Source organism: Petaurus breviceps, unplaced genomic scaffold, assembly GCF_028583685.1.
Source record: "Petaurus breviceps papuanus isolate PSGF00001 unplaced genomic scaffold, PetGlider_PUasm1.0 90564, whole genome shotgun sequence".
In the NCBI taxonomy this organism is placed as follows: domain Eukaryota; kingdom Metazoa; phylum Chordata; class Mammalia; order Diprotodontia; family Petauridae; genus Petaurus; species Petaurus breviceps.
Window position 1 is genome coordinate 3,329,395 of NW_027187275.1, and position 22,501 is coordinate 3,351,895.

Below are 22,501 nucleotides of genomic sequence, written 5' to 3' on the forward strand. Positions count from 1 at the left end.
GCATCACAAAGTTCTAAGTGCTGCACATACATTAGCTCCTTAGATTCTACAACAAACCTGTAAGGTTGGCACTGAAAATATCTCCAGGGCTTAGTACAATACCCATAACAGATGCTTAATAAATGCTTGCTGACTGATTATTCCCATTTTACAGATGAGGAAACTGGGGCTCTTAGAATTTAAGCAACTTGTTTGAGATTAGGTATCCAATGTGACAGAAGCATCATTCATTCAAAGTCAAGTCTCATCTTACCCTAAGCCCAGTATTCATTCTGTTCCATCTTTTGAAAACAAGATTCAGATCTCTGATTTCATCATGATAGAGAACTCCTGGTGTGGCAATGCCTTCAAATGATGCAGACTGGCTATCTGGGTGTAATTTGTCATCTTCTTCAGTTGTGTAGTAGCACTAAGTGTCACACAGTTAGCATATGGCAAAGTCAGGCAATGAATTACTCCAAAGAGTGATTAAAAAAACTTGTATAAAAGTAAATATTTTTCAAGTTGTTTTATAGATACCCATTGGTAAGGTAAAGAGTTTCTGGCCCCGAAAGAGTTAATATATTTTCTCAATATAATCTTACAATGAAGGGAAACTTGTAGGTTATAAAGTATAGATGACTAGTACTTGGTATTCATGTACTCCGAGAAGCCGGAGCCCTTTGTTAAGACACCTAATTAAAATTAAAAACATTTTAAATCATTCAATCCAATAATCTAATACTAATTAAAATTTGAGTTTCTTGTACAAATAAGGAAGCATGTTGGTAGTCTAAGTTGCATATGTTTTATATTTTTTTTAACTACCTCCACTTCCAACTACTGTTGCTATTATTGATATTTTTGTGTATACTTCCACCGGATGGAGTTCTGTAATGGACACAGAACTCACTTGAAAATCAGTTCCTTCCTTTTCCTTATCATTTATTCAGCTAAAACTGAATCTTTATGTTCCTTATGTTTGTACTTAGTACAAAGAAAATATCTGTAATATCTATTAGTGTATGTTGACCACAAGAAATAAAAAAAAACATTTAAGCAACCCAGGATCTATTAGTAATAATCATGAATAATAACACATATTCCATAGCACTAAATGAAAGCTATTCAGTGAATTCAATGTAAAGGTAAACATGGGAAAAATGACAAGAAATATTTTAGAAAATATGGCACAGAAACAAGAAATGAAATAACCTAAATGCTCATATGCTACACTGAAGCCTTGAATTTTCGTCACAAATATTTTCTTCAAGGAGAGAATTAAGAGGCACTGGACAAAGTGAGCTTCAAATAATGAAATAGTAAATAAAACTGAGCTTATCTTAATAGATAGAAAATTGCAAGTTACAGATATGAATATGATAAAAAGAAAATAATAATAAGGGGAGGGTAGTTAGGGGGTGAAGTGAATAGAGCAGTAGTCCTGGAGTTAGAAAGACTCATATTCCAAGTGCAAACCTAGCCTCAGACACCGTATGTAGCTGTGTGACTCTGGACAAGTCACATAATGGCCTCATGTTGGTCTCATGTGTAAAATAAGCTGGAGAAAGAAATGGTAGACCCCTCTAGTATTTTTGCCATGAAAACCCCAAATGGAGTTATGATGAATCAGAGCTGACTAAAAAATGATTGAGCTGACACAAGGGAGTGATTTCTGAATCAGCTGTCTGAGATGAGTAAGACCACTGACTTGTTAGAGCCAATATTTCAATCAATACAAAATTAGAAACACAAAAATAAGAAGACATGATATGTAGTTAAGATGATTTCAACCTGACTTAAATAGGCTATTTAAAAAACAGATAACTCTTCATTGAATAGCCATCAACAGATATAATTTTTAATTGAAATTTAGACAATGTAAAGCATATGCTACATTAGAGGCCAAAAGAGTCTAGAAACCACCTTAGCTATCAAAGGCTTGATCTCGTTGAAAAACAGGGACAAAAAAGAAATAGGAAACCTTCTAGTAACACTGGTTTTGAATAGAAACTCATTTGAAGTACTACAGAGGAACATAGTAGAAGATTTAGAATAGTATTGACTAATAAGACAGTTAAAATGATGGAGAAAAAAGTAATTAGAGAACACTTTGGTGTCAGATTAGATGAAGGCAGATCATCATAAGACCATTAAGATGAAACTGGATGGTCAGTGACAAAACAGATAATAGATATATAGATAAATCATAGATATAAAATAAATATAAATATATAGAAAAACAACAGATAAAAATGGTAAAGAACAATCAAGATTTCTACAAGAAGATTTAACATCAGTGATGGTAGAAACATTACATTTTACTCTAACGCTGAAGTCTCTGGTAAGCTGCCTGAGAAATAGAAATGGAAATAGGAAGAAAACAAAAATTGGAAAAACAAGTAGACAAGATCAAGTTTATCTACAGGCCACCTATACTGAAGGTGACACAGTTTTATGAGTTTTGAAGGACAGATCCTCAAGATATCTGAAAGAGAAAATGATACAAAATTACTGGGAAAAATAGCTATTACTGAAAAAGGTAGGAAAAATAGTAATAACTACTGGCCCTTTTGCCTATTTCCTCACCTCTCTAAAATCTTGATGACGATAATTTGCACACTTATTTAAAGCACTTAATGAAAATATGAGGACAGAACATGTAGGCTTTTGTGACACATTGATTGCCAACCAACCCCATCTTTTTAGTTAAAAATTTTGACTGAAGTTAACAAAATGTGAAAACTTATGTTGTACATATTGTTCATTCACTATGTTAAAAAATGGATTTGGTAGAGGAAAATGACATTTTAAAGTTCTCCTTCAGTAGGGTTATCTTGCATGCATGTATTAATAGCTCAAAAAATCACACCATAATCAACAAACTGGCAAAAATGACAAAAGCAGAGAAAGTCAGGGATGGAGAGGCTGTGGGAAGATAGGCACATTAACACATTATTGGTAGAAGTATGCCACAACACAATTATAGCAATAAAGTGACTAAATGCATACACACACACACACACACACGATTCCACTAATAGACTGACACTATTCATGACCCTAAGGAGGTCACTGATATGAAGTTTCCATATACACCAACATATTTATAGTAACATTTTTTGTCACTGTAGCAAAGAACTGGAAAAAAGTAAAAGACTATTAAGATGAGAATAGTTAATAAGTTGTAACATGAATATACTAGAATGATACTATCCTGTAAAAAATTATAAATATAATTAAAGTAGAGAAGCATGGAGAGACTTACATAGTGAAGTAAGCAGAGCCAAGAAAACAATATATGCCATGACTAGAATAATCACATTAAAACAGTCAAAAGTAAGAGTTGTAAAATTACAGAGAACAAACATGGCTCCAAAGAAAAGAACTGCAGAGGCAATAAGTCTACATGAGAGGAATATTGCATTTGTTTTCAAATGTTTTCAGTATATTGATTGGTCTTGCTGATTTTTTATTTTTTCTTTTAAAAAATTCTTTATTATTTGGGAAGGCTCTCTGGGAGAGTGTGTGGAGGATAGTGGAAAAAAATTTACATGGTATAAAAACTTTATTTTAAAAAGATCATAATATTTCTCAATGGAAAATGAATGATTTACACTGTTCTGATAATATCAAGTGAGATAAAAGCATCTGATCTGTTACAATGCATGTCTAGAAGAGAAAACTTCTAGAAAAAAAGGGACATATCCCCTATAAATGGCAACAGTCTGAAAATGATGGAATATAAGTTCCTTGATGCAGCGACTACCCAATTGCTGTCTGTCTCACCAATTTGTAGTTCAGTGCCTCACACTATGTGCCTAATAGATACTTTTTTGATTTATTGATTACAGATGACATTGGCCTGACTACATCAGTGTTAAAGAGCTTCCTAAAGGACATGTATAATCATCAAACCCCATTTATTGTAATTGTTCACACAGGAAAAGCTAACTGGCAAAGTTATTCAGTATTATGACAGGGAGAAGAAGAGGTGACCCATAGGATTGGTCCATCAGTACATTTTATGTTGGACATGCATGGCAAGTGGACAAAATCTGGGCCAAGAACTGAGTAAGAGGAAGTTTGAATTAGAAAAATACCATAGTAGGAGGGCAGAGCCAAGATAGCAGCATAGAAGCAGGAAAACTACCTGAGCTCCCCCTATAACCACCTCAAATACCTATAAAATATGACTGTAAACAAACTTTAGAGCTACAGAACACACAAAGTGACAGAGGGAAACAAATCTCCCACTGAAGGCAGCCTGGCAGGTTGGCAGAAAGGGACTATCACAGCATGCTGGAAGCACAACCCAGTCCTGTGTGAGCCTGAAGTTTTAGCCTCAGGGTGGTCATGGCTAGAGGGACTTAGGGAGTGTAGATCCCCAGCAGCTGTGGCAGTTTCCAGAATTATCAACCCATTCATACCAAAGGAAAAGCGAAAGGTCAGTGTGGACTTTGAGAACAGGGAGTCTGGGAGTATGGTCCAAACTCTGCCCCTGGAGGGAGAAGAGGCTGAGGTGCAGCAGCCTCCATAGCATGGCTGCTTCAAAGTTCTTGGCCTGCAGATCATAGGGAGAACAAACAATCTGAGGGGTAATTGCTCGTGCTTTAACCTGCTTGGATATAGATTGCTGTCTAGGGTGGAGGTCCTGGGGTGTGTGACCAGGTGCCAGAGCCTGTAAAGGCTTCAGAGAGGGCACCCAACTAATAGCTCTGGCAGCTAAGAAAACCCCAGAGATTTGGGACAAAGCTTTCCTCACTGGAAGCAGAGTTATACTGTGGAAAAAAGCTCTAAAGTCAAGTAATTGAATGGCAACATGAGCAAGCAAAGAAAGCATAGCAATCCAACTTTAGATTCATTTTTGGGGGGGGTATGAAAAGGATCCAAGCATAGAATGGCAGGAAGACAATGAAGTCAGAACTGTACCAAAAACTTTCAAGAAAAATATAAATTGATTATAGGCCATAGAGGATCTCAAGAAAGATTTTGAAAACCAAATAAGAGAAGTGGAAGAAAAATTGGGAAGAGAAATGAGAATGATGCAAGAAAATTATGAAATGAGAGTCAACAACCTGACTGAAGAAAATAACACCTTAAAAATAGACCAATTCAAATGGCAAAAGAGACTCAAAAAGGTAATGAGGAGAAGAATGCCTCAAAAAGCTGAATTTGCCAGATGGAAAAAGAATCTGAAAAGCTCACTGAAGAGAATCATTCCTTAAGAATTAGACTGGAGCAAATTGAAGCTAATGACTTTATGAGAAATCAAGATACTACTAAACAGATCCAAACAAATGAAAAAATAGAAGGCAATGTGAAATATTTCATTTGGAAAACCACTGACCTGGAAAATAGATCCAAGAGAGATAATTTTAAAATTATTGGACTACCTGGAAGCCATGATCAAAAAAAGAACGTTGAAATCATCCTTCAAGAAATTCTCAAGGAAAATTGCCCTAATGTTTTAGAACCAGAGGGCAAAACAGATGTTGAAAGAATCTACCAGTTACCTCCTGAAAAAGATCCCAAAAAGAAAACTCCTAGGAATACTATAGCTAGGTTCCAGAGTTCCCAGATCAAAGAGTATATATATTACAAGCAGCCAAGAAGAAACAATTTGAATATTGTGGAAACACAGTCAGAATGACACAGGATCTAGCAGCTTCTACATTGAGGGATCAAAGGGCTTGGAATATGATATTCCAGAGGTCAAAGGAGCTGGGATTAAAACCAAGAATCACCTACCCAGGAAAACTGAGTATCATATGGTCATTCAATGAAAACAGAGGATGTTTAAGCTTTCTTGAAAAAAAAAAAAAAAACAGAGTTGAATAGAAAATTTGACTTTCAAATACAAGAAGCAAGAGAAGCATGAGAAGATAAACAGGTGTTATAGGAATGTAAATTTTTAAGATCTTTCTTGCCCCTAGGCTTAAGTGCACCTGGAGCCTGTGGTGGGAGGCTGGTTTCTCAGGAGATACTTTGTGATTGGGCAGCAGTGTGTCAAGAAGGTTTTTACATTCTCTGAGCCACGAGAAGGCTATATAAACTCTGATGTGAAGCATTGTTTTGGGGCTCACTTTGAGAAATATTCTGTGATTTGACCAGATTAGACTCTGGGCAGCCATTGTTGAGAGCCCCCCGGATTTGAAAACCCAGATGCTGATGCTTCCCTTTCTGGTAACTGTGATTTGGTATGGATGTATGTAATGGTTGGACAGTTTGGAAGCCTGTCTACTGAAATGTTCTTATAACTTATGCTTGTAACCTCTGTATATTCTGAAGTTTGGGGTGCTGACCTTTCCCCCCCAAACTAGGTAAATGATATACGTTTGATTGATAAAAGTAAGCTTGTTAACCCAATTTGAGTTGCTTTCCTTTAGCAAAGCAGATCTAAGAATCTGTGTTGGCAGCCACCCTGGGGATGCTGGGGTGCTTGCTGGTACAACAGGGAAAAGAAATTATAAGGAGTTTATCAAAGTTGAATGATTTCCATTCCTACACAGAAAAACAATAATTATAACTTATGAAATTTTTCTCAGCACAAGGACTGTTGAAGGGAATATAAATGTGTGTGTATGTATATATATATATATATGTATGTATACATAAATATATATGTCTATATAGGAGGGTATATGGGTGTATGAATACATATGTGTGTATACATGTGTACAGGTATACATAGACAGAGGGCACAGGATCAATTGAATAGGAAGGGATGATACTTAAAAGGTGAAATTGAGAGATGAGGGAGGAATATAAGGAGAGGAGATGGGAGAGACAGAATGGGGTAAATTAACTCATGCAGAAGAGTCAAGGGAAAACTGTTACAATGTAGGGGAAGAACAGGAAGGCAAAAGGGAATGGGTCAACCTTACTCTCATCGAATTTGGCTTAGGGAGGGAATGACATACACACTAAATAGAGTATCTTGCCCTACAGTAGAGTAGGGGGGAAGGGGATGAGAGGGGGGATGATAGAGGAGAGGACTGGTTGGGGGAGAGGGTAGTTAGAAGCACACACTTTTGAAGAGGGACAAGGTCAAAGAAGAGAATAGAACAAGTGGGAGGCTGTATAGGAGGGAGGAAAATATAGTCAGTTTTTCACAATATATCCACTATGGAAATTTTTTGCATAGCTACATATGTACAATCTATTTTGAATTGCTTATCTTCCCAGTAAGGGTGGGTGACAAGGGGGGAAGGGAAAGAATCTGGAATTCAATGTTTTAAAATGAAATGTTTAAAATATATATAATAATTATTATTATTTTTACATGCAACTGGAAAATAAGATATACAGGCACTGGGGAATGGAGATTCATCTTGCCCTACTGGAAAGTTGGAGGGGGGTTGGGGAAGATATAGGATAAAGCAGATTGGGGGAGGGGGTATACAATGAGATCGCTGTTTTGGGGAGGTGGGTCGGGGAAAACAGGGAGAAAATGTGTAACTCAAAATTTTGTGGAAACGAATGGTGTAAACTAAAAATAAACATAAAATTAAAAAATAAAAAAAATAAATGAAAGGAAACCAAGTGTACAAAAAAAAGAATGTTCTCCTGAATCTGTACACAATTACAGACACAAGGTATGTGTGATGACTAACTTTGATAGATTGGGCTCCTCTCAGCAATGTAAGGTTATGAGACAACTCCAAAAGACTCATGATTGAAAGAGATATCAACATCCAAAGAAAGAGTTGTGGGGGTCTGAATGCAGATTGAAGCAAACTACTTGCTCTCTTTCTTCTTCTTGTGTTGTGTTGTTTTGTTTCCTCTTTCCCACTGATCATTCCATCACTTATAATCCTTTACAACTTGACTAATGTTTAACATGAAGGTATTTGTAGATCTTATATTTGATTGCATGCTGCCAAGGCCGGGGGGGAGGGGAGAGGAGAAAGAGGGGAAGAAAAATTAGAAACTCAAGGTTCTATGGAAGTGAATGTTGTAAACTAAAAGTAAATAAACAAATTAATTTTTAAAAAAGAATGTTAAAAAAAGAAAAAAATACCACAATATTTTCAACAACATCAAAATTCTTGGGGAAAAACCCTAACATTTTAAACATCAATATTATGTTGGTGGTGTTATATGGCATTCAGTCATGTAATATGAGTGTCCTACAAATCAAAACTATGGGTCACCAAAGGCTGCCTAATAAATACATACAATTAGCTATCAAAAATTAACTGTTTACCCAATGTAGAATAAATGAGGTTATCTAAGAGATATATAGTGGGAAAAGGCAATTGTTCCAGTGATGCAGAGAGAATAATAAAGAACAGATGAATAATCCATGTAATGAACTGGTATCTATGGGATATCAACATATCTAGAGCTAGATTCCCCCAGTATATTGGGTGGACTCCTATGGAGAATTTATAGGAAAACATGAACAGGAACTGGGAGGATTTGTACAATTGGAGGATGTCTTATATGAATGAGATCAAAGATCTATAAATTTAAAACTTTAAGGTTATAATAGGTTTTATTTTACCACATAATCATCACAGATTTTAAGATTTTATATATATATATATATATATATATATATATATATATATATATATATGTTGTTTTGTTTTTGCCAAAAAGTGTGGTATGACTGTTAGGTGAAAGGTTAAAAAAACTGTGCTGCTATTACTTAAAAATCATTATTACTGAACTATCTTTGGTGCAAGATTGGGATGCATGGAATATGCATGAAAATATGTTAAAACTGAATACTAACAACGTTCATGTGCTGAGAATCCTAGGCTCACAATGCACAAGAGATACACGTGTATCCACATGCCACTGGTGAATACATTGCTGGTGTGTTTATCCTTTAAGCAGCATGATGAACATAATTATACCATGTGATGATTATGTGATGAAAGGTTACGAGCTAAATTTTTGAACTGAAAAAAGGGTGCAACAATTATGTGGTGGCAATGATTATGTGGAGAAATACGGCATGAAGTTTTTGATTCAGGTAGAGTATTAACAGCATCTAGGTAATGCAGTTGATAGAGTACGAGACTTGGAGTCAGGAAGACTCATCTTCCTGAGTTCAGATCTAGCTTCGGATACTTACTGGCTGTGGGCAAGTTACTTAACCCTGTTTACCTTACTTTCCTTATTCCTAAAATGAACTGGAGAATGAAATGGCAAACTACTCTAGTATCTTTATCAAGAAACACCCAAATAGGAGTAGCTAAGTGGCACAGTGAATAGAACACTGGCCCTGGAGTCAGGAGGACCTGAGTTCAGATCCAGCCTCAGACACTTAACACTTACTAGTTGTGTGACCTTGGGCAAGTCACTTAACCCTAATTGCCCTGCCTTCCCCCCTCAAAAAAGGAAAAAAAAGGAAATCCCCAAATGAGGTCCAAAAGAGCCTGACATGACTGAACAATGACAAATAGTATTAATATCCCCGTTTTATAGACGATGAATCCCATACTCTCATCATCGTACTCTCAATTCAATGTTTAAGATCCAAGATATTAAAATGGGACCAAAGTGGCACTTAAACCTCAATTATGAGGTTTTGCTTCAGAAAATCTGCCAGTGCTTTCTTTTATTTTTCTTATTATGTCAAGCATACAGAAGCATCAACCAATTTAGCTTGGTAAATAGGGGCTAAGTGAAGTTATTGGCACATTAAATAAAGGACATTTAAAATCCTACAGTGGAAAATATGTAAATGGAAAGGATATTGTTTTAAACCAAACCTACAATTTAAATATTCTATAGACATTTAATCATTCATGCTTATTATTACTGACACTGTCAACCCATATAAGAATGGGCTTACTTATATAAATATGTGCTTTACAATAACAAAAGAGTATTGGGGTTTTTTTCCCCTTATTTAGCTGGCCCTAGAGAATAAAGGAAATATGAGCTAAGGAGTTTAATAATTTATTTCTAACTGCACTATTAGAAGACTATCATTAACACTAAGGGGTAAAATTTCAAAGTGGTACACAGGGATTTGGCTGCACATTCCAATTGATATTAATGGACATCAAATGGCAAAATCCCAGACCACAGCTTTGAAAATTTAACCAGTTTTCTTGAAAGGGCAATAGTATTACACAGGTGTTAAAAAAAATAACACCAGTATACTGTAAATGTCATTTGAAGATGTTCAATTAGGCCAATAAGACATTTTCTGTTACATGGTTTTCTTCCTTTTCTAAAACTTTTTCAGTTCATGTAATGAAAAAGAAAAAAAAACCCTTCACAGCAATAAAGGTGTCTTTCCTTACATTAAGAGTAATTACATTCTTGGAGAAAATGTGACTTAAAAATGAAATAATGGGACCTATTGTCATGATGCAATAGTAAATTCTGTTTTTATTTCCATTATAAACCCCATTTCATTGGATTTCTTTAGAACTCAGTTGATTTAATGTGAAATTTAGTCTACCTGTTCTTAGCTTTGTTAGGTAATGGGTTTTGAAAATGACTTTCATCTACCATGAAGGGTTTCTGGAAAGGAATTGAAGGTATAGAAAAGTATCTGCCTAAATTGTTATATTTGAAATTCATTTCAGGGCAAAATGATAGGAAAGAAAGGGGGGAAAGTGAAATGCGCACCAAAGAAACAAAACTTCTGGCTAAAGTAAAATAAATTAACCAATATTGTAAAATATATTAACCAATACTGACCAGGGCTATACTGTCAATTAAAGTACATGAACAATGGGTGGTTTGTTTTTATGTTTTTATATGTCTTGACAAAGCTTTAAAATGACGATTCTACTAATGATATGATTGGTTTTAGAATAGAGTCAGGAATATATTTGATAGACTAATGGGCTATGAATTTTGACCTAATTATTTCAAGAAAAAAATAAATAAAAGTTATATTAGTAAGATATAGCAAACAGGCAACACAACAAATTAATTTAAGGCATGTCTGTGTAAAGACCAGATTGAATCAGAATAGTAATATCCAATTAGACCCATTTAATATCTGAATGTGGTATCCTTCAGGGAAAGTTAGAATATTCTTGAGCCCACAGATCATAATAACAAAATCTATTGTTTAGAAAGGGAATGAATTTGGAATTTTGTTTCTTCCATTTGATGGTTGCTAGGCATGTTGGTTTGTGCTAGCCTTGTCTGTCCTGGGCAGACAAGAGAAAATAACTCTCCAATTAGAAATTTGGCTGTATCCAAGCTGCCTGCCCTACAAACACACAACCTAAAATGAAAAGCTGACCCCTGAATTCACAGTTCTTCCTTGATACACTGCAGATAACATTTTAATTGCCTTGTGTTATGTAAAACTATTTTAGAATGTTAAAAAAATCTCATAATTCCAGAAATTGTTTTCTCAAGAAACTATACTTTTCCAATTAAAAAATTAAGGGCATGATCATGATTGCATTTTAACATTCCATTATTAACCATATAGTGATAATTTGTTTTTTTAGGCTTTACCTATATGTAAAATTTAATGTTGATATCTAAATCAGAAAGAGTATGAGGCACATCAAGGCTGGGACTATTTCATTTTATCTTTATATCCCCAAAATTAATAAATAATTTTTGAATGAAGGAATAAAAAAAGACTCATTTGATTTGCTTATGTATTAGCACATCCTAGGAAGGTTTTTCTTAAAGGGTAGAGGGGCCGTGATATTTGTGGGGAGATAGAATATCTACACATATTCATATAGAATCACAGATCCTTGACAAATTGAAGACAGCATTCTTTACGATGGCATTTGTATGTTGATATGATAAATTCTTTTGGATAACAGCAATGGTGACTATGAGAGTGATTTTCATTCCCTAATAATTTATAGCCATCAGAAATGTCCTCTATGTGCTTTCCTTATTCCTTTTTCTCATGTAACACCACTTATCCAGCAATTTCTAGTTTGGATGGGAACAGTTTACTAGATTTCAAAGGCAAAAATCAACAGAAAAGATATCAGAGCTTCTAAAAATCGTTTCCTAAGAATCAAAAGCTCTAAATACTAGACAAAATATAATAATGGTCACAGTTTCTATTACAAAAAAAAATCCAAAACTTAATGGTAATGGTGAAAGGGAGGCAGACCATTATCTTGCATAACTAAATTATGTTCAGATGCAAGAGAAGTTTTTCATGGACAAAATAGTTAATGTGGAACACAAGCCAATTTTGGGTAACTAGAAGTCTGAATAATTGAGGTTTAGTTCTATTTATTTTGGCCATATCATTTGACTCTTAGGACTGCTACTATTGTACAATTAATTGCTAGAACTAAGTCCACAATAAACTCCCTGGTAATAGCTATAGCTGGCAATAAAACAGAAATTGGGTTATAATCCTCACTTGTGTTCACTGTGTATACAAAAGGAAAATGTCGTTTTAATTTGCTTACATTAATTATAAAACAATGAATTAAGTGGATAATAAATTCATTAGAATGTGAACTGTGGAATATATAACTGTTCTATTGTAGATTTAATGTTACAGAGAAGAAAATGTAAATGGTAATAACCCAGAAATTTCAAAGATTTAGGTGAACAGAATACAATATTAAAGAGAGCCACAAATTAAATGCAATATATGTATATTTTAACAAAGTAAACAAATAATTTAAGAGATAGAGCTATTATACTGGTAAGTACATTGATATCAAGGCTCTTTTGAGGATGCCTTTTCACATACTGATTATCATAAATAATAATAATATCAGCTAACTTTTAGATCATGTCATGATTTCAAAGTGCATCACATCAGTTATAGCTTTCAGTTTAATTAAAGTAAGCATGAGATAATCATAACAATAACTAACATTGGTATAACATCTTGAGGTGTGCAAAGCACACGTAATTTCATTTGTTCTCGAAAAATTCATGTGATAGGTATCATTGTTGCTGTCATTTTACAGTTCAGCAAACTGAGTCAGAGAGAGGTTAAGTGACCTCTATGGGCCCAGAGCTAATAAGGGTTTTGAGGCAGGATTTGAGTGTAGGACTTCGTGACCTCAAATCCAGTAATCTCTCTCACAGGTTGTCATGGTCTGTCCTTCATTCTCGAAGAGGACCATGATATCAGGAAGATGATGATATGACTTACAATTTAATTTGATTTGAGGGAGGCTGTGCAAAGTCACCAGCCTCATTTTCTCCTCCAGAGCGATCTGGGTCCAGTGGCCAGATGTTGACCAGGATGACTAGAGATAGTCTAGGATGCAGTAGGAGACCTTGGTCTCCACTAGACCACCTAGCTTCCCAAGACCACATGAGAAAATTTATTTTTCATCACAAAATTAAAGTCCTAAGTTTATCCAGAATTTTATCTACCCTGAGAAACAACATGAGATAATAATAGTTAATAAGGTAATAACTATCATTTATATAGCACTTACAATGTGCCAGGCATGGTGCTAAACAATTTACAGTTATTATTTCATTTGATCTTTACGACAACCATGGGATGGAGGTGTAATTATTATCCTTATTTTACAAATGAGGAAACTGAAAAAGACAGAAGTTAGAGAGTAGAAAATGCATGGGACTTGGAGCCAGGAAGGATGAGGTTTTGAGGCTTATCTACCTTCAAAGCTGTGTGACCACAGAGAAATCACTTAACCTTGCTGAACCTGAGTTTCTTCATCTGAAAGAGGAAGATTATATAGCCTTCCTGGGCTGTCATAAGGTTCTAACAAGATAAAATGTGAAGGGCTTTGTTAACTTTAAAGTGCTATATAAATATTTCATTATTATTCATAAATGAGTCACATGGTATAGTATATAAACAGTTGACCTTAAAGTCAGAAAATCCCTTGTCTGACACATTTTCTCTGTGTGAGTCTGTCACTTAGGCCAGTCACAACCTCAGTCACCTGGGCAATGAGTGAAGAGTATAAAGATTAAAGGTTGGGCTAGGAATTATTAGAAGTAATTTTTTCCCTCACATTTTCCCAAAATATCATTTTTTTCCTCAAAAAAATGAAGGCAAAAACTTAAAAAAACAATTTTCAGAAAAATTCCCTTAAATTTTTAAAGTATTTGTTCTGTGCTTTCACACCTGTCAGTCTTTTAAAATCTCCTTGTGTTCTACATATATTGTGTATATGTGTATGTGTCACACACACACAAAAGTATTCCAATAATCCTATGTCTATAAACATATATAAACAAATCAAATCTGTGATCTCAATTGTGTGGACATTCCCACTAAGGATACAAACTGCAACCCAATCATACTGGTCCATTCTGTGCCATTCTTGTTTGAGTTCTCCCATAAACACCCCACTGGAGGCATAGACAGATTGGAGGCCCTTCTCATTGTTCTCTTGAGATACTCTGTAATAAGTGGGCTATGCATCATTTATCCTTCATCTTGACATAGGTGACCAGTCTGTCTTTCTATAAGGATCAGACATATTTCTGACAGCAGTGCGGACATGGCTTCTTTAGCATAATTAATGCCATGCTTGGAACCTACTTTGGAGTGCTCTTGCCTACTGTGAGACTCTCTACTGCCTTTTGGGTGACTTTTTTGCATACAATAGGTGATCTGCTGAATTTAAGTGAATTCTTAAAATATGTTTATGATTCAGGACATATGCTCTCCATACTATGTCTGTTTGAGACACTATGAAATTTAGAATAAGATTTATAATGTTCAGGATAAACAGGAAAAGATGTTTTTCTTTTCAAGGATATTGCCAGGAGCTTCTAAAGGTAACAGAAGGGAAAATGGCAAAGAAAACACCTGACTATGTTGTGAATATATTCTGTCAGAGATTGATAGAGGGCTCTGAATTTCACTGTTTATGTGGACCTTTGCTTGGGGAAATCAGATGCTATTTTTCATTTGCTTAGAAGAGCTGATTTAGGAAAGACATGCTAAAAGTAAAAAAGGGAGGATTATTAGGCATAATAATAATTATGTTTTAATAATTAATAATTTATTTAATTAAATTATTAATATTAATTTAATAATTACTAATAATTTAATCAATTAATAATAACCATATAGCACTTTACTTGCATTATCTCAGTTGAACCTGGGAAGTAGATATCATGGGTATTAAAAATCCCATTTTACAACTGAGGAAATTGCAGCTTACTCATAGACACATTGTTAATGTCACCAATGGGATTTCAAGTCAGGTCTTCCTTACTCCAAGCCCGGGAGTATAGAACTGTATATTCACAGACAATATATAGAGTTGGCCAGAGAACAACACAAGCCAGGCTAGTAAATAATACCTGAGATAGTTTGTGGATAAAATGGTAGAGGAATGCCAAACTTTAAATAGGTAGAGAGAGACAAGAACTCAGTAGTTTCAGTGAGAGATAATTAAATCATACTTAATTCCTCTTTATAATTTGCTCCATATTGTATATCATATGGTTTGAAATAAGGAGTCATGTTCATTCAGCATAGACACAATTTTTAAACTAAATCTCTATAGAAAAACAAAAATATAATGCATCATGTTCCTGATCTTCTCAATTATCTATACCTCTAAAAACTAACCTAGAGAAGCATTACTGGATGCAGATCTGTTGTTTAAGAAGAACAAATTCAACTCATAGAACTTAGCTTTTCACAAGTCCATCTGATTCTGTGAAATAAATATCACACGTTTTTCCTACCAAACAAAGGGATCGGACTCTGTAGATAACATTCAGAATGCTAGACTTGGAAGTTAGGAAGAACTGATATCTATTCTGGCCTCAGACACTTACTAGCTATGTGATCCTGGGCAAGTCACTTAACCTTTGTTGGCTTCAGTTTCCTAATCTGCAAAATGCGCCTACTGTAAAGTGTTTTGTAAAACTTTAAGCATTATATAAAAGCTATCTATTAGTATTATTATTACTTTCCATTTGAGTATGGCAAAGGTGTTTGACTTGGTGTCAAGAGAGCTAAATTCAAATCCTTTCTTTGACATTTGCTAGCTGTGATACTGTGGATAAGTGATAACCTCTCTGAGGCTCAGTATCTTCTTCAGTAAAATGGGGATGGTAATACTTCTCAAACAGGATTGTTTTGAGACTAAAAGGAGATAATGCATGTAAGGTATTTCACAAACTTTAAATGATGAACATATACAAATATCTATTTTTGTTATCTTTATCCTATGATGACTTTTCCATGGATAGTAAAGTAAGTTCTAAAACAGTCTGCCTGCAAAGCAACACTAAGTGTATGTTAAATAGCAAATTTTACACTAGATTGACAAGAAAGTAAATAAGGAAAACCCATAAAGCAAAGCTTAAAACCTCTGTAAAGTCTGCACTTTTTGATAGAACAACTAAGTGTAAAGGGGATTTTGGGGGGGATAATTCCACAATATGAATATAAAATTAATAACGATAATAAAAGCTAGCATTTTATTTTCCTAGGACGTTGATTTGCAAAGCACTTTCCATAAATTATCGCATTGCTTTACTTCTCCCTGTAAAAGTTATATTATGTAAAGTTTTTCAAAACTTGTAAAAATCTTTATTTGAGAGCTTGAAAAATCAATCTCTGACTCCCTCTAAAATTATGTTTCTCTGCATCTATTAGATTGGATGAGTTTTGTGTGTGTCTCAGGGTAGACCTCAGATTAATACAGGGAAGTTCTTGATGTTGGCTTGATTTTAGGAAAATGTTCCTAACAATTAAAGCTATCCAAATTTGGAATGGGTTGCCTTGAGTGATCCCTCTAAAAGGTCTTCAAGCGAAGACTGATGACTTCTTGTTTCTGATGATGGAGGAAAGATTCCTGTTTGAGAAAATGTGGGACAAAATGACTTCTGAGGTTCTTTCCAACTGTTAAGATTCTGTAATTCTCCTTCAATAGACCTTGCTCCTTTCCATGATTTTATCTTTGTTAAAAACTCTTAGAACTTACCATAGTACTTTAGTACTGAGATAATGGATTCCTACTGAGGTTGTTGCACTGTCATCACTGATACTGATGAGACTAGATTACTATAAAAACACCAAAAGCTGTGATTTCATGTTTCCCAGTTTTACTTTCTCTTCACATATTTTTCACAGCATTTAGTCATCCCTCTTCCTCTTCCATAATATTTTGCAAATGAACTTGTACTCTAAATATTTATTGTCCAGGAGCATCATAGCTCTCTGCTCAGTGAAGAGATTAGATTTTTGGAGCTTGGGTCTGTTTCACAGCCATTTTGGTTTCTTATGGTGGCAACTGTTTTGTATTTGATGTTTTCTATGAAATGGTGGTAAAGCTTTTGCATTCGTTCATCTCACTTTTTAGAGACTGTTGTTCAGTTGTTTTTCAGTCGTGTCTGATTCTGTGACCTCATTTGGGGTTTTCTTGGCAAAGATACTGGAGTGGTTTGCCATTTTCTTTTCCAGCTCATTTTACATATGAGGAAATTGAGACACACAGGGTTAAGTGACTTGCCCAGGGTCACACAGTAAGTATGTGAAGCCAAATTTGAACTCAGGAAGGTAAGTTTTCCTAACTCCAGGACCAGCACTATTATCTGCTGTACTGCCTTGTTGTCTAGAGTATATTTAAACAGTTTGGATTAGTGCTGTGATAAATATATGTAATGTTTTCACGTGAGTACACTTTTTGTCTTAATTTGATATTGAACTTTGTTCTAACAAGTGGAAACTTCTGAAACAACTTCCTATAACCAATTGTTTTCTATAAGTTAGAATCTATAGAGGTTTTTGGTTTGTTTTTAATTAAGTCATTCTTTGCTCATTAAGTATAGATCTATCTAGCTCATCTTGAAGAAAGTACTCATGAAATGCAGACCAAAGGCTAGTAGGCTTTAACACCTTTGATTTTAGATCCTAAAGACCTATGTTTCCAATATAGGTTCTCTCTCTTGTTCTGGGACCACTTTCATGCTGAAGTCACTGAATAGCAAAGTATACTTTGATTTTATTTGGGACATTTTATCAAACTTTTCATAGAATTTCTGTCTCTTTATCCTCTGCTATAATATCAGTATCTTATCACAGCCTCAATCATTCTCTTGGTAGTATGTTGCTTATGTTCATTGTGAGCTCTATAAGGTGATGATGAGGTTGCCCATAGAGTGTTGTTTCTTCTTGCCTTTAAATACATTATGAAACTAATAATGCCAGTTCTTCTGTTTCCCTTTTCTGGGAGAACTATCTTTCCATTTCACTGTGATTTCTTCATGTCTTCTTTTTTGATTTATAATGATAATGTCAATATTGATATGGTTCACTTCTAATAGTTGGATCATTCATTGGCCATAAGACAGATTTTACATTAGATCTACCCACAGCTAAATCAAAATTGCTAAGTGGTTTATGCCTCTCTACTACCCCAGTATGTTGCACACTCTTTAATATCTTGATGGATCTCTAAGCTCATCAATACTAATTTCAGTGGAGCAAACCAAATTCCATCATTACCCATTTGTCCAGCAATAGCAAAGTGTCCAAGTCCCAGGGATTATTCCACTGTATTCTAAAGATTAAAATAGATATTGAGTATTATGTTCAATTGAGGAGCTAGGTGATACAGTGGATAGAGTACCAGGCCTTGCGTCTGGAAGACTCATCTTCCCAAGTTCAATTCTGGCCTTAAACATTTACTAGTTGTGTGACCTGGGGAAAGTCACTTAACCATTTTTTGCCTGTTTTCTCATCTATAAAATGACCTGGACAAAGAAATGGCAAACTACTCCAACCCTAAATGGGGTCACAAACAGTCTGACATTATTGAACAACAACAAAAATTACGTTCAGTTTTTCATGGAACATTTTAAATAGATATTAATCAATTAAGTTTGTTTGGTTCAGAAGGGTTCTGCAAATATAGTGATACAAGGTTTGGCTGCAGAATCAGATGTGTTGAGCCTGTAGGATACTCAAAATGAAGATAATAGCAGTCCTCACATATCTATATGACTGCCATATAGATGAGGGAACAGATTTATTCTTTGTTGATTCAGAAGACAAAAGTAATTGTGGAAGTTTTTTTGTTTTAGTCAGTATTAAAATAATAATTACAAGCATAATGACAGATTGAGTTGCTTTCATAAACACCAAACTAGCTATTTTTCACTGAAAATATTTGAGCAAAGCCTCCATGATCATGTCAAAAATACTGTAGAAAGGCTTTATGACCTGTATTTGTTAAGACAAAAACTCTCTAAACTTAATGATTTATTGATCTTTTTTAGTAAAATCAAATACGCAATAATGGGATATAGGCTTGGGTTTTATGGACACTATGGTCCCTCCCAACTCTAAAATCTGGTGATTTTGTCACATTAAGTTGATAACTATATATCTTATTGAAGATTCCCAATAGGTTTAATTTATCGCAGTATCTGAAAAATAAGTATAACATGAATAAAATATATAATTAGTATAAAATAAAAATATTAGTAGGAGTTAAACTGAAGTTCCAGTGGTCAACTGCTGTGATAACTCAGAAAGAAGTTGACCATGCAGGATAAGATAAAATAGATAATTGTAGCAGAATTTAATCTATTTTGGAATAAGACATTTATGTAATCTGAGTTATATTACAATGTCTAATGTCCATATTATGGTATACTTATCCAAATATCTTACACATTCATGACTATCTAATGAAAAGTGAAAGATGACATTCACATGTTTTCACACTTAATTAGTCTATATGTTCTTTCTATCTTCTACCTGTAGGTGGCCACCATAAGCTACACTTATCAAACAACTCATTAGTAGCATTTTCAATACTGTCATATCCAGATAATTAGCAATTTATTTAAATAACCAATTTCTGTGGAAATAATTGCCATGAAATGCCCTGAACCTACTTTTTATAAACTATAATAAAAGTGTTAAGATAATCCCTGACATTTGCAAATGCCATTAGTTCACCTTTCCTTTTGATAGTGCTATGGCATTATGTTTAAACAATTACCTGATAACGCAGCAGTTTAATGAAACAGTGCAGTAAAGCACATCCTTCAGAATGGCCAGGGAGGACATTTATATGCAGAAGAAAAGCCAGTGTAGCGACATGTTTAGACAGAGGAAAGGTGCACAGCTAATACAAAATCCTAAAATTAAATGTCTCACTGCTGCACCCAATAAGACTTGATAGGCTATTAAATGGAACTAAAGTAATAGTGTGTATTCTTGGTTTTTTTTTGAGGATGGCATGGTATTAGGAAATGATTTGTAGACAGGGAGAAGAAGCTTTAAAAACCCGTATGTGATCAACTGGGCTAGATGCAAATTATAGTCCACTCATTTCTGACCAATCTCAAAAGTGCCATTTTTATGGTTTGCTCTGTAAAGGTAATGAAAGTGGGAAAGAAAGGGGGAGAGGGGCCATTCTCATCATCTGCTTAGACATTTAATTTTACTTTCAAATACAAAATGGCATCTATTTTCAAACACAAGTAATTTAGAAATGTGGATTTTGGAGCTCCAATTCCCTGTCCACCTTCTCAACCCCAAAACTGAGGTTGGATCAAGAGATTAAGGATCAGGAAAAGTTGGAGAACTCGCTCTTTTTCCAATACTGAGGGCCAGACATCAGTTTCTAGGGAAACAAGCAGAAACAGAAATTAGCTGCCCATAGTAGAAATTCCTAAAACTTCTATTTCCAATTCCTAACTGTTCTCAGTGGGAAATGACTCTTTTCTAATACAGGATGCACATAAACAAAATTGGAGTTCAGATTATCATGGCAGTATCATAGAATCACAGAAAGTGAAAGTGCAAAGGGATCTCAGAGGTACTCATATTAAAACCCTACATGAAAAAGGAGCTCTATTATATGCTGGATAATTGGTCATATGATATCTCTTTAAAAAGATGAAGAACCTATTACTTCCCAAGGAAATCCATTCTGCTTTTGAAGAACTCTAATTATTACTTAGTTTTTTTATGACAGTTGCATAGTCTTATTACAAAAAAGTTCTGGGTTATTTCTAATAATAAATACTTCCTTATTTACAGGTGTAAATATAATTTGCAGGTGTAAATATATGAAAAACTTCTTAACTATTAGAGTTATTCAAAATGATTACTTGTCAGACACATTTTAGACAGTATTGTTCCTCAGGTAAGGGTTGGACTTGCTGCCCTCTAAGGCCTCTTCTAGCTCTTAACTTCAGTTATTCTAATATTGTCATGAACTCTGATTTTTTTGGTGAAATCATATATCTGAAATAAACAAGCCAAATTGCTAATAGTTTAGAATATACACACCCACACCAATATATATGTTGACATATGAGTATACATGAATATGTGTTTATATATGCATGTGTGCATGAATATGCACATACACACATACCGTACATCTAGGTTGTGCAGTGCTTAGAGTACCAGACCTGGAGTCAGGAAGATTTCATCTTCCTAACTTCAAATCTGTCCTCAGAGACTTACTAGTTATGTGACCTTGCACAAGTCATTTAATCTTGTTTACTTCAGTTTCCTCATCTGTAAAATGTAATGGAGAAGGAAATGTGAAACCACTCCAGTGTCTTTCCCCCCCAAAAAAAAACCCTAATGGGATCACATAGTCAGACACAACCAAAAAATGATTGAACATACATACATACACGTGCTATATACATATACATACACACGTGTACATACGTCATTGTTCTGTTGTGCCTAACTCTTTGTGACCTTGTCGGCCATAGCACACCAATGCTACCTATGATGTTTTCTTGACAAAGATACTGGAGTGATTTCACATTTCCTTCTATAGTGGATTAAGGCAAACAAAGGTTAAGTGACTTGGCTGTGGTCACAGATAATAAGTATCTGGGGCTAGATATGAACTCAGATTTTCCTGACTCCAGGTCCAGTAATCTCTCCACCGGACCAGATAGCTGCCTTCACATATACATATATATGTATGGGTATGTATATATGTATCATATCCATACACACATAAAGTCCTTAAGCAGAGAATTAACAGTCTCTTCTCTTTGCAGTATACTAGCTCTGAACAGATTCCTAGATTTGGAGTCAGAAGACCTGCATTTGAATCTTGACTCCAATACTTACTAGATGTATGATCATGGGCTAAATTATCTTTCTGAGCCTTGGTTTCTTCATTAGTAAAATGTGAATAAAAATTCCTTTGTTTTTAGCGCATGTTCCAGGTACTGTGCTAATTCCTGGGGAACAAAAGAAAGGGGCAGTAAAAAGTCCCTAACATCAAGAAGCTTATACTCTAATACAGGAGATAACATGCAAACATCTATATACAAACAAGTGATATATTGGTAAATTCCAAATAATCCACCGGAGCAAGGTACTAGCACTGAGGGGGGATAAGAAAGGCCTCCTAGAGAAGGAAAGGTTTTAGCTAAGATTTGAAATAGGACAGCGCATCGAGGTGACAGAGATAAGGAAGGAAGGAAGGCATACCAGGCATGAAGGACAGCCAGTGAAAAGGCCCAGAGTCTGGAAATGGAGTGGGATGTGTGAGGGATGTGCAAGGAACAGATTTTAGAGTATTTAGAGGAGAGTACCATGTAAGACTATTAGTAAGAAAGGAAGGAGCCAGTTTATGAAGAGCTTTAAAAA

At 34.8% G+C, this 22,501-nt stretch overlaps 1 protein-coding gene across 1 annotated transcript in view; it reads right to left on the bottom strand.

Moving 5' to 3' along the window:
* Nucleotides 1-22,501, bottom strand: part of DPYD (dihydropyrimidine dehydrogenase) — a 1,126,518-nt gene that overhangs the window by 199,622 nt on the left and 904,395 nt on the right. The window lies entirely within an intron of this gene.